The sequence below is a fragment of the Podarcis filfolensis genome, assembly GCF_964270895.1.
Source record: "Podarcis filfolensis genome assembly, chromosome: 1".
In the NCBI taxonomy this organism is placed as follows: domain Eukaryota; kingdom Metazoa; phylum Chordata; class Lepidosauria; order Squamata; family Lacertidae; genus Podarcis; species Podarcis filfolensis.
In genome coordinates, this window is record NC_139604.1 from 31,157,047 (window position 1) to 31,169,168 (window position 12,122).

At 40.6% G+C, this 12,122-nt stretch overlaps 1 protein-coding gene across 20 annotated transcripts in view; it reads left to right on the forward strand.

Moving 5' to 3' along the window:
- BAZ2B (bromodomain adjacent to zinc finger domain 2B) overlaps positions 1 to 12,122 on the forward strand; it is a 182,405-nt gene that overhangs the window by 73,934 nt on the left and 96,349 nt on the right. For 7 of the 20 annotated variants that reach the window (XM_083578332.1, XM_083578317.1, XM_083578337.1 and 4 more), the window contains one exon: positions 5,846 to 5,919. The exons of 10 other annotated variants lie outside the window; for them this stretch is intronic. The gene's annotated coding sequence lies outside the window, so the exon portion shown is untranslated. Of the gene's footprint in view, positions 1 to 5,845; positions 5,920 to 7,058; positions 7,148 to 12,122 lie in introns of those variants that run through there. 3 more of the 20 variants (XM_083578326.1, XM_083578322.1, XM_083578313.1) reach the window with 3 other exon arrangements.

Sequence of the window (12,122 nt, forward strand, 5' to 3'; positions counted from 1 at the left end):
ACATCTCTGTTCGCCTGTGAAGGGAAGAGTGCTCAGTGTTTTTCTTTTTAAAAAAATTAACCAGGGAATTGTCAGTTTAAAATGTTTATGGGATGTGGGTTAAAAGCTTTCATTTTACAGCAGCTTTCTTCTGATTGTTTTCTTCTTCTTAAAGTAAGGAAATTGTTTAACCTCTGCAATACTTAGGAGCTGAAAAAAAATATTTTAATACAAGCATGTCTGAATTTGTCTTTGTGTTGTAATGTTTAAAATCCATCTACCTGCCTTTCACAACTTGTGTGCTAATGATACTTGCATTTGAGGTATATAAAAAAAGAAATACCGGATATTGTTAGGAAGAGTCAATGGAAAATACTTGCCATGTTATTTGAGCTGCAAATAAAATGGCATTTTAGGCAGCAGGTTATATTTTCATCTGTGGAATGGTTTTTATGCATCTGTTATAATTCTAAAGCATGATCCTTTTTTGGGATTAGGTTTAATTTTACACGTAAGTGGTTGTTACACTGATTTCCATGTAGCTTACATGGTACTGTGTCTGTATACATTTGGAAAAGTAGGGTGGCAGGTATATAAAACTTCGCTTTGGTCACCTGTATGTCATACTGCCTTTTGAATATCCAAATACATCCAGCCAAAAGTTAAGCCGCATCGTCACATTAATTTCAGTAAGAGATAATTGACAGTGCTATTCTCTTACTGACATCAACAGGACTTAAACATGCTTAATTTTCATTCAGTTTGTAACCATAATTCACACATTCCTTTGTATAGCAAAACAAAAAAAACCACCCCAAAGCCAACAAAAGCTTGGACATTGAGGGGCAAATGTTAGCTGATTTATATTATTTCAAAGCCAATCAGAAGTTCATAGGAGAAATATTACATAGTGCTACATGGAAGAATATTTGCCATTGATGCCACTGGGTGCATGCCAAATTAAAATGAACAACTTTTTAAAAATCAGTCAAGCAACCCAGCAACCTTTGGTCGCTGTGGCCATAGGATAGAGCAGATCTCCTTATCCTAAGGTGATACAAAAGGTCTGCTATTGGAATGGGAAAGCCAACTGTATAGGTCTTCTTCCCACCACTGCAGAAAGTCTGCTTATCTTCAAAGGTTCAGTGGTGCTGCTGCCTCACCCGGTGTAATCCAATGTGGGACAATTGCCTGTGGCGGATTTCCTGGCCAGCAGGAAGCCAAGCGGTCTTCCATCCAAGACAGGAAGTTGGATAGAAGCCTGCCTGCAAATTGGCCAATTGCAGTCTGGCTGTGAGGGAAACTCTTCCTGTAGGATGGGTCCAACTTAACCGGCATGCTTCACTTGGGTCCGCTCCGTAGGTGTATAAGACTGCTTGCCTCTTCCTCTGCAGGGAGTTCCTCATTAGATCGCCCACCCATCCTCATGTTATTGGCAATCTGTACTGTGTTTGAATTTGCTATTTACATTGTTGGTCACCATATTCAAGGCTGGGCAGAATTTTTTGCATCTGACCAATTGGCTATGGCTGGTGGTTTTGCCTACCTCATAGCTCTTGGGGGTTTAGGCATTGGGTAAGCCTTAGTCTTGGTTGGGAGGTTGTAGCCTCTGCCTTCCGTCCAGAGTTAAGAGGTATCCCATTAAAGGCATCTGGGAGGAGTTGCTTCTGTCTAGATGCCCAGGCGGGAGCTAGGAACATAACATACTTCCAGCAGGAGGGCTGGATGTCAATGGTGGTATCCAATGCCTATGCCAAACCTCTTGCATCTGTAATCGCTAAAGTTGTGGCATGATTCTGTCTTGTCTGGTTCTTTCCATAAAGTTGGGGTGGCAGGGGGTTGTGGCACCTGGGCAGGCAACGTCCAAAGTATTAGAACTACTCCACACTGTAAAAGGCGAAAGATTTATACGATCTGAGGTGAAACCAGAGTGGTGGGCTTGTGAAGAAGTGAAAAGGTTTTGGGGACTTATTTATGATGAATTAAAAAAAATCCTGAAATATACCTTTCCAAAAAAACCCGAAGCCTTTCTTTTAGGAATGGTCGGAGAGGAGATTAGGAAAGAAGACCAAACTATGTTTCAATACGCAATGGTAGCTGCCAGGATATTGCTAGCGCAAAATTGGAAAACCTCTAATATCCCAACTGTTAGAGAATGGCAAATTAAGCTATTTGAGTATATAGAACTAGCTAGGATGACACAAAAAATCAGGCATCAAAAAAATGTAAAATTTATTAAGGACTGGAACAAATTCGTAACATACATAGAAACAAATTTAGGATACAACAAAATCACAGTAGGTGAAATATAAAATCTGCGAAGTAAAGATAAAGGCGATAAAAAATACCGCAGAAAGATAATGTGGTGATATAGCTCAAAACTGAGATGGAGGGAAGTCACTCATTGTTATGATGTTCGGAGTTTGTTTCTTTTTTCTGTATGGGTCGTTATGAGTTTTGTTTTACTGTGTTGTATGTTTTTTGTGTTGTTCTTTTTTTTTTTCCCTTCTTTTTTCCTTTTCTTTTTTTATTTTTTTCTCTGTTGTAAAAAAGAGCTCAATAAAAAGAATTTAAAAAAAAAAAAAGAACTACTCCACACTGTACATTTAAGGCATAATCAACACACATTTAAAGCACGTGACTTCTCCAAAGAGTCCTGGAATTATAGTTTGTTAAGGGTGTTGGAAATGGTAGCTCTGTGAAGGGGAAACTACAGATCCCAGGATTCTTTTGGGGAGGTCATGCGCTTTAAATAGGTGCTGGATATGCTTTGATTGCGCAAGGGAGGAATTCTGTGTCGCGCTCTTCTGTTTGTTCCACCAGCACAAGCATTTCTGCTTGCCAGACAGAACAGTCCCCCTCTCTCGCTGCTGTGTGTTGTTCTGGGGGTTCTCTGAACCCCCCCAGAACAGATTGTGGGGAGGCAGGGGGCATGCAGGGGAAGGAGAAAGGGAAAGCCCCATTGTGTTGGGGAACCCTTGCAATGGCTTCCACTTGTGTGCCAGGTTAGTTAAATCGAGCCTGTAGTATAGTCCTGCCCTTAGTCTCACTGGCAGATGAGGATATGTGAAGTGGGTGGATTGGGGGAAGGCTGGGATCCAAAGGTGCCGTAGGCTTCTCAGTGTTCTGTCATGTTCTCAGATTTGTTCCTAATTTTGGGGTGGGATTAGGTAAATCACAAAGAAAAACTCCATAAGAGGACACAGGGACATAAGAGCCATGCTCTGCCCTCACTTCTACCTTGCTGGTGAAAGGAAGTCTGGCAGTGCGATGGATGTGGCAGTTGATCCTCTGGCCGTAAGACCGTAGTGCTATCCGCACATACTTCATTGGCGAATAAGCCCCATTGAACTTAGCAGGGCAAACGTTTAAGTAAGTAAGTGTGTGGATCAGGCAGTAAGTTCTATTAGACTGTCAGATCAGGTGGAAACGAATTTTGAAAGTAAGTGATGGTATAAGAATAAAGGCACACTGAGCATACTTGATTTGATTATTGGATTGAAAGCAATGATTGAAAAGCTAATTTTAAAAAGCTGCTAAGTAGAGCTGTTGCCAAAGATCATAATTATCTGGCTTGGAATATGAATTTGTCCCGCTCATAATGTAAAGTAAGATTCTGAACATGTGTGGGTCATGCTCAAACATGCTTTCTAGGTATACATGCAAAAGAAGAAGAGGAGTTTGGATTTGATACCCTGCCTTTCACTCCCCTTCAGGAGTCTCAAAGCGGCTAACATTCTCCTTTCCCTTCCTCCCCCACAACAAACACTCTGTGAGGTGAGTGGGGCTGACCCCACACTTCAAAGAAGTGTGACTGGCCCAAGGTCACCCAGCAGCTGCATGTGGAGGAGCAGAGACACGAACCCGGTTCCCCAGATTACGAGACTACTGCTCTTAACCACTACACCACACTGGCTCTCATAAAGTTATGTTAACTTGCTCATCTTGATTGTGGTGAACTGTGGGGCCAAACCAGCTAACCAAGGGACTTTTGTGTGAGGATATATCTTCTGCGTTTGGTCAGTTGTTTTATGTGGTAGCTGTCTCTCATCCAGATCTTAGACCCTCTTGTTTTCACATATGTGCTTGTTTTTGGAAGGTTATAGAGAGTTCAGTTTCCAAGCTATTATCAACCAAGGCTGGTGCTGGGGACCACAGTGCATAGGAAATGGCACAATAAATCATGTGCATAAGGCACCATCAACATACATGCACCAACATTACAAACTGGGAGAGAACTAAGCTTTCCTCATATATGCTCAACAAGAAGTCTTGTGAATACCAAGCAGGTACCTGAGTTCATCTGAGCAGACTTTGCCAAATGCAACTACAAAAAAACACAACTTGGTTGGATCCAGTGGTGTCCTTATATTCATGGAAGAAGGCCTTTTGTTTATGCAAAGGTCTTTGATTCAGTGAAGGCTCCTACTAGCAGAAGTGGGGGGCGGGGGGAGAGACAATTTTCTCCAATTCCTTGTCTTCCATGCAGTCCCACACAGTCCCTTCCATCCTAGTCAAGAGTATCATCTAACCTTCTGGAGCAGAATATTTTTAGCGTGCAGGAGAATAAGGAGGGAAGAAGAATAGTAGAAAATCACCTACATGGTTCCATGGGTGGGTGCTGGGAGGACCTTGTTATGCGGGACTAAATACACACAGTGCATTTAATTATTGTTGTCATTCTGCTACCAAGTTAGCTGTGAGCAATAGCTTTCATCCTTAAACATACATCCTAGTCCTGTCTATGTGCACCATTATCTAGTCAGTTGAAATCCTAAAAAAAATATGAAAGCAATATAGTATTGTTAATGGATTATAGTATTGTTATAGTATTGCTAATGGGTTCAAAGTGCAGGATATCAAGCATTATGCTTTGGAAATTAGATGTATGTTTAGTATTGTTTTTTTCTTCTCAGCTGAAGATTTGGCCACTTGCTTTATCTGTGTTGTATATATTTCAAGAACCGACTGCTATGCATGATTTCCATTGGTGGCTGTCTGCCAGTGGAATGGCCTTCTGCTGGCTCAGTGATACTTCTTCTCCCTCTCCTCCCCCTTGGAGTCCCCTGTGCACCCCCAAAATCTGATATGGATTATTGGAAAAATCCTTGAAGCCTATTTAGGGAGGATGTAAGGGACAGAAAAGAAGGAGATTTCTCATTGGTTGGATGTCATGCTATGTTCTCCCTATAATATTTCCCCTATAATATTAATATTTTCAATGTATTTGTCTTCTGGAATTCTAGGGGTTTTTAATAAAGAGTTAGGAGCACTGCAAAATTCTACATAGCAGAACAATTCAGCCTTTGGTAAAGTGGATGACTATTGCTTGTGTAAGATGGTTTATAATAAGCAATGTTTGAAGTAAATCAGGGATGGCCCTCCAGATGTTGTTGGACTACAGCTCAATCATTTCTGACCAAAGCTTACAAAGTCTGGGACTGATGGGAGTTGGAGGCCAGTAATATCTGGAGGGCCAGAGGTTGTCTCCCTCTGAAGTAGGACGGCCATTCTCATAGTATGAAGAGAGGCAGATTCTAATAGTCACCTCAGCTTCTCTTTCACTTCCTTCCACAATATCTTTATTGGGTTAAGTCTAAGGGCTTGGACTTAAATCCCCAGTATTGATTATCAGGGGTGTGGTAAGCTCAGGTTAAAATGGGTTAAAAGAACATTCCATTCTTTTTCTTTGAACTGCTTCTCCCTAAATTGAAGACAAGGTTGAACTTCGCCACAGAAACATTTTATAGATTTATCTTAAACTGTAGAGAGTTGGGCAGCTATCTTGTGGGTTCAGCATGGCATACTATGAGACTGGCTGTTTTGCTTTTTTATTTATTTTTAAATCCCTTAATTTGATTCCTAGGTGCTTGGTCAGGATCGACTAGTAGGTCATGGCAAACTAGCTTTTTTCTGGGACACCGACTTAAAAGAAGCCTGGTGAGTCACTGACAGAAAAAGCCAATTTGATGTGTAATTTCCAGGGCTTGGCATGGGACCACAAATAGAAACAGGGTTCCATAGAGATGGATCCCTCCCAGCAGTTGCACTGATTATGAAACATTTAAAGCTCTATTGTATAGATTTTGTACAATAAGGAAGAAGGACGAATAGTAACTGGAATTCGTTACTCGTCCCTGTCATGGTGAAGTGGAGATTAGAATGCCTAATGGATAAAGTGAAATGGATTGATTAATTTCATATTCACCACTGCTGAATATTAAATAATAAATGGTTCTTCAGAAAAGAATGGAATTTCCAAGGAACTGGAATAATCTTGACTGTTTAATCAGTCTGAATTTCTGCCACCCATCATAATATTCAGTTAAAAACACCATATTCAATGTTTTCATTTAGATAGTGAATTTGGATAGTATTTAGCGTTGAAATCCAAAACTCCTCTCTACCTAACAGTGTAACAACTCACTGGTCACATACAGTTTTCAGATGTATAAAGTTTTGTAAGTTTTATTGAATATGATTAGAGGGAGGACAGGCCCCTCGAGCCTTTCCCCCTCGAATACATACTGGCATGCATTATGTGTGTACAGACGTTTAACCTTTGTCCAGTTTAATTTCTGACATAGAGTTCATGTTGATTGTTATGTTTGGAGTGGGGTTCTTTACACAATTTATGTTTCTGGCAATATTTGAGGCAGCAGCAGATTGCTGGGCCTTTATAGCCTGTACCAGCAAACAAATATGTATGCAGTCCTTCCTACTTCTGTGCATCTTTTAGTTCCTTGAACATGTTAATTACAGGTTTTTCCCTGTGTTTGGATTTTATCCTGGCCTGGCCTGAGTCACCACTATAGTTTATAACAACATGGGATTTGCTTAACTCCTAGAGGATGAAAAGACCAATGACTGTACTTGTTAAAACAACTTCAATATTTTGCATGAGGAAAAACAAGCCAAACACAGAATGCCAAGCAACTCATTGCCTAGGTTTGCTGTGACAATGTCAAAGCTACGTGAAGAATACTTCAACCCCCCTTGTTTTGAATGCAGGAAACTCAACTTTGTAGAAGAAGGAAAAAGATGTTAGCACATCATTGTTTGTTGGGACATTTCACAATTTAAATTACAGTTAGACAGATGTAGACCACAGTTGTTCAGTCTGCTGACTCCGGAGACGTTCCGGTGAAGTTACCGTGGCTACTTCAGAGTAAGTGGTTTTGAGGCTGAAGCCTGGCACTGTGTTTACTTATTCATTCATTGTGCCTTAATTTAAAAACTGCATTGCTTCGTGAGAATAGAAACGCTGTTTTAATTTTTAGTGGAACTTTGTGTCACACAAACAAACCCTGCAAAATATTTCTATGCTGCTTGTGTTGTTCTTCAGAGTTTTAAAACTGACTCAAGCTAATTCAAGCTGAAGTGTGAAAATACCAGTACCTATTTTTAGTTTGCTCTACCAGCAACCAAAGCATTGCAAACCAAAGGTAATAAATAATTATTAATGGTTGAGATACAGATCTCAAAGCTCTATGGTTATTTCTTATGGATTGGGCATAGATTAAGTTCCAAACATGAGTAGATTACTTTTTAAAAGTAATCTAATGTTGCAATTCTTAACACGTGGCACTAACTCCTATTCAACTCATTGGGGCTTAATTCTGAGTAGACATGCATAGGATCACACTGTAAGCATATTATTTTTCCTGGGATCCCTCTTTGTCTCTGGTAGTTGCATGTTGTTTGAAGCTAAAGTGTCAGGAAGCCATGAGGTTTTGGAGCCTAAATTGGCCTATGGTGTGTTCAGGGAGGACAGACCTAAATTGGCCTATGGTGTGTTCAGGGAGGACAACTGTAGGACAGGTATAGGCCAGGTTTGCTGAAAAGCAGCAATGGCAGAGAGAACAGGTGAAAGTCAACTCTATGGTCATTTGCCAGTGCAGGGCCAAAAGGCCTTGTTGAAGCAGCTGGAAAATTAGTTTTGCTTTGTAAATGCGCCCTGGCAGCTATGCAAAAGAAAAGGAAAAGATGTTATCTCAGCTATTGATTCAGCAACATTTAGTTACAGATAGCCTGCATGAATTTACTAACTTCAAATAGCAATGTGCTGTTTCCTGCCGTCCCCCTCTCTCCAGTCCTGTAAGCTGTTTCCCAAATACCGGAATGCAAGTTGTTTCCTAAAGAGCAGTAGTAGCAGAGAACGAGTGAAAGTCAACCCTGTCAGTGGCTTTAGTTTAGTGGCATGATTTGGGGATATACCATATTTTTTGCTCTATAAGACTCACTTTTTCCCTCCTAAAAAGTAAGGGGAAATGTGTGTGCGTCTTATGGAGCGAATGCAGGCTGCACAGCTATCCCAGAAGCCAGAACAGCAAGCGGGATTGCTGCTTTCACTGCGCAGCGATCCCTCTTGCTGTCCTGGCTTCTGAGATTCAGAATATTTTTTTTCTTATTTTCCTCCTCCAAAAACTAGGTGTGTCTTGTGGTCTGGTGCGTCTTATAGAGCGAAAAATACGGATAATTGTATGAATATATGAGGTTATTGTTGGTCTGTCTGTCCTAGGACACTCTTTATTTCAGCTGCCAGCAATTCTGCAAGGCCTCTGCTGCCAGAGATTTTTTTATTTTAAACTGAAGATGCTATAAATTAAATCTAGGACCTGTAACCCCTCCCAAGGAGGGATAAGAATGTATGGTTCCTGGTTTAGTTTCTATTACCAAACATAGCTAGTAAAAAAGTGACATGTTGCAGTGTGGAAAACCTCAAAGTAAAAGGGAGACTAAGAATGGGCATCTAGATGTGCACATCAGGGCATCCATTTTTATTTACGTCAAAAGGTTACACTAAAACTGGACTTGATAGTAGCAGGAAAATACTCTGATTTTAAAAGAGTGAAATGAAAATAACTTTTTGAAAAGCCACTTTAAGCAAAATTCCATGCCGCTCTTTCAAAATCTGGCCAAAATCTACATAAGTACTGTATAAACTATTTTATTACAGTATTATTGTTTTAACCAACAAGGAAGGTAACTTCACACACACACACACACACACACACACACACACACACACACCTTGTCCAATACAGCTAGCTTCGGAACTATATACAAAATGTTTATCGTTTGTTCTCCTCCAGTTGTCAATAGACTCCGACACTGCAGTTAGAGTAAGCTTATTTTGTATGCTAGTGTTTGCATGCAGAATGTGATGTGTCTGTGGTTGTTTCTTATACTGAAATGCTGTTCACAAATGTCTATGCAAAATATCCACTGTTACTTATTTAAAACTTCTGGCCTGTATTTAACCATGAACCTGTTTATGCTGTTCCAGAATTTTCATCTTCTACCCATAACACATTTGTCAGCAATATTTTTCTGCTGCCCATAGAATATCCATTGTTTACGACAGGTCAAAAACATGGCTGACCTTCTATTAATGGTTGTCCAAGGTTGAATGCCGTAAAGCGGGGTAGCCAGTGCACTGCTCCCCCATGTTGTTCGATTACAACTCCCATCAGCTTTGACATCATGGTCAGTGGTTGGGGAAGATGGGAATTGTAGTCCAGCAGCATCTGAAGGATACCACATCGGCTATTCCTGTTATAAAACAACCTGAGTATATTGCATTGTCTTTTTTTTACTTTATTGCATGCCTATTTTCATTTTCTAAAAACAGTACAATGTTTCTGTTCAATTTTCCATGAAAGAAGGAAGTGCAAAAAACAAAAACAAAAAACAACAAAAAACCAACCCACAATCCAGCCTTGCCCATTGGGAATATTAAATTTGTGGAGTTGTGTCTTCGTGCTTCAGCTTCCTGGCCTTTTATGCTTTTGTCCTGGTTTGTACTGATATCTGCTTTCTTCTTCTTCTTGAATCTCCCATTGCCCATTTTCATTAAATGTCAAGCAACCTCAAGTCTTTTATGAAGAACCATTTTCTGGCTCATGCAGCTCATCAGTTGCTTTTCAAAAAGCTGACAAGTAAATTTATATTCCATCCTTCCTTCTGAATATGGATTGTATTCAGCTAAGTCCTACTCAGTGTAGACCTACTGAAATTAACGAACCTAAATTAGTCACCTCCATTACCTTTAATGAGTCTGCTCTGAGTAGGACATGCATCTGTGGAGTCCAGCCAAAGTCCTACTGCATCTGGTAGTGCCTGGTTTCAGTGGCGTGGCTTCACGTCTTCGTACTGTAGCTGTGCCATGCACAGATTCTTCTGTTGTGTTTTATCATAGAAGCTGTTGCCCTTGATCATGGTGATAAAAACTGTTATGGCAGAGCTGTGTGTACAGGGCTGGATTATGGCAATATATTGTGGATATGATTGTAACAGTCTCCTATAATGGAAGGAAAGTGAAATAATTTTGTAGAAATCATGTGATCATTTTGAAAGCCTAGAGATAATGAAATACTTCCTCTTTGGAAGCAGTTGCTAGAACAGAATGCCAGAACTGTCAAAGTAAAAAATGCCACTGCTAATTTTCAAGGAATCAATCATTCTACCTGAATGATTTAATATTTTAACATTGTATATATATATAGATATTTATTTATTTGCATGAGCCACCGGCTGTACATTTTCTGTACACAGAACAAAAATATACAAACACAACTGAACATATTCAATTGCCAAACTAAACTAAAAATTATACAATTTTAAACTCAGCATTATCATAGTCCTTATTTTAATGATGGTTGCTAGAGAGCCAACTGAAGAAAATTTACCAGAAATATAGGAAGACCAATTCAGGCTCTTTTCTAAATGAATATGTTGTCTGTAGGCACATGCATGAAGCTATACAGTCATACCTTGGGTTACAGACGCTTCGGGTTGTGCGATTTCGAGTTGCGCATCGCACTGAACCCGGAAGTACCGGAACAGGTTACTTCTGGGTTTCGGCGCATGCGTAGAAGCGCCTAATCACAACCTGTGCGTGTGCAGATGTGGTGCTGTGGGTTGCGAATGTGCTTCCTGCACGGATCACGTCTGCAACCCGAGCGCCCACTGTATATTAGGGCCAGTTCAGAGGCTGCAATAGAAGTGTGTACAACTTAAAATTCAGTGACTCCGTGCTTTATCCTTTAATATAGGAATGAGGAACCTGTGGCCCTCTAGGTGCTGGTGAACTCTAACTCCCATCAGCCCCAGCTAGAATGACCAATGGTAAGGGATGATGGAAGCACTAGTCCAGCAACATCTCAAAGTCACAGGTTCTCCTCCTCTGCTTGTAATATATGAATCTTGACTTTCCAGTGCATGTTTCCACAGTGTGCATGCTGTGAAAATAATACCATGAGCTTACAATAGTCTTATAAAACTTTTACCTGATGGAAAAGTCAGAAGAGAGTACACAGGAATTATGTATGCGCTCAGTTCAGGTTTTATGTGTGGGAAATGGCACTCATGACTAACTTTATAAAAAGTTAATACAGCTGAATAAGTAGTGATTTAAATTCTGGTCCTTCCAGTAGCCAAGCTGCATATGGGCAGTGTTATCTCTGCACTGACCTATAGTCTGCTCCTCCTTAATGCCCTGTAGCAAGTTGGAAGATGGAGTAAATATGCCCACCTGGCTACATCATGCATCCATCAGGACTGTTTCAGCAAGAGATCAAAGACTGAAGTGCTTAGTGGCTGTTCCACTGTTGTCCTCTGGGAAATTGCCAAAGTAAGGGCATCCTTTAGAAGGGCTGTAAGCCATATTAATTTGCTGCTGATGCATGCTGGGCTGATTGGATACTTATTGGCCTAGTATTCTGTATTTTACCTTATATTTTATGCGTGGCTTTTTGTTTCAAAGGAATCGCCACTCATTTTTGTTCCTTGTGAATGACTGAGCTAAGCTAAAATATAATATATAAAAATTAGGCCTGTAAGGTTTAGAACATGAATTTGTAAAGGTAAAGGATCCCTGACAGTTAAGTCCAGTCGTGACCGACTCTGGGGTTGCGGCGCTCATCTCACTTTATTGGCCGAGGGAGCCGGCGTACAGCTTCCGGGTCATGTGGCCAGCATGACTAAGCCGCTTCTGGCGAACCAGAGCAGCGCAGGGAAACACCATTTACCTTCCCGCTGCAAAATAATTACCTTCCCATTTATCTACTTGCACTGGCATGCTTTTGAACTGCTAGGTTGGCGGGAGCTGGGACCGAGCAACTGGAGCTCACCCCGTCGCA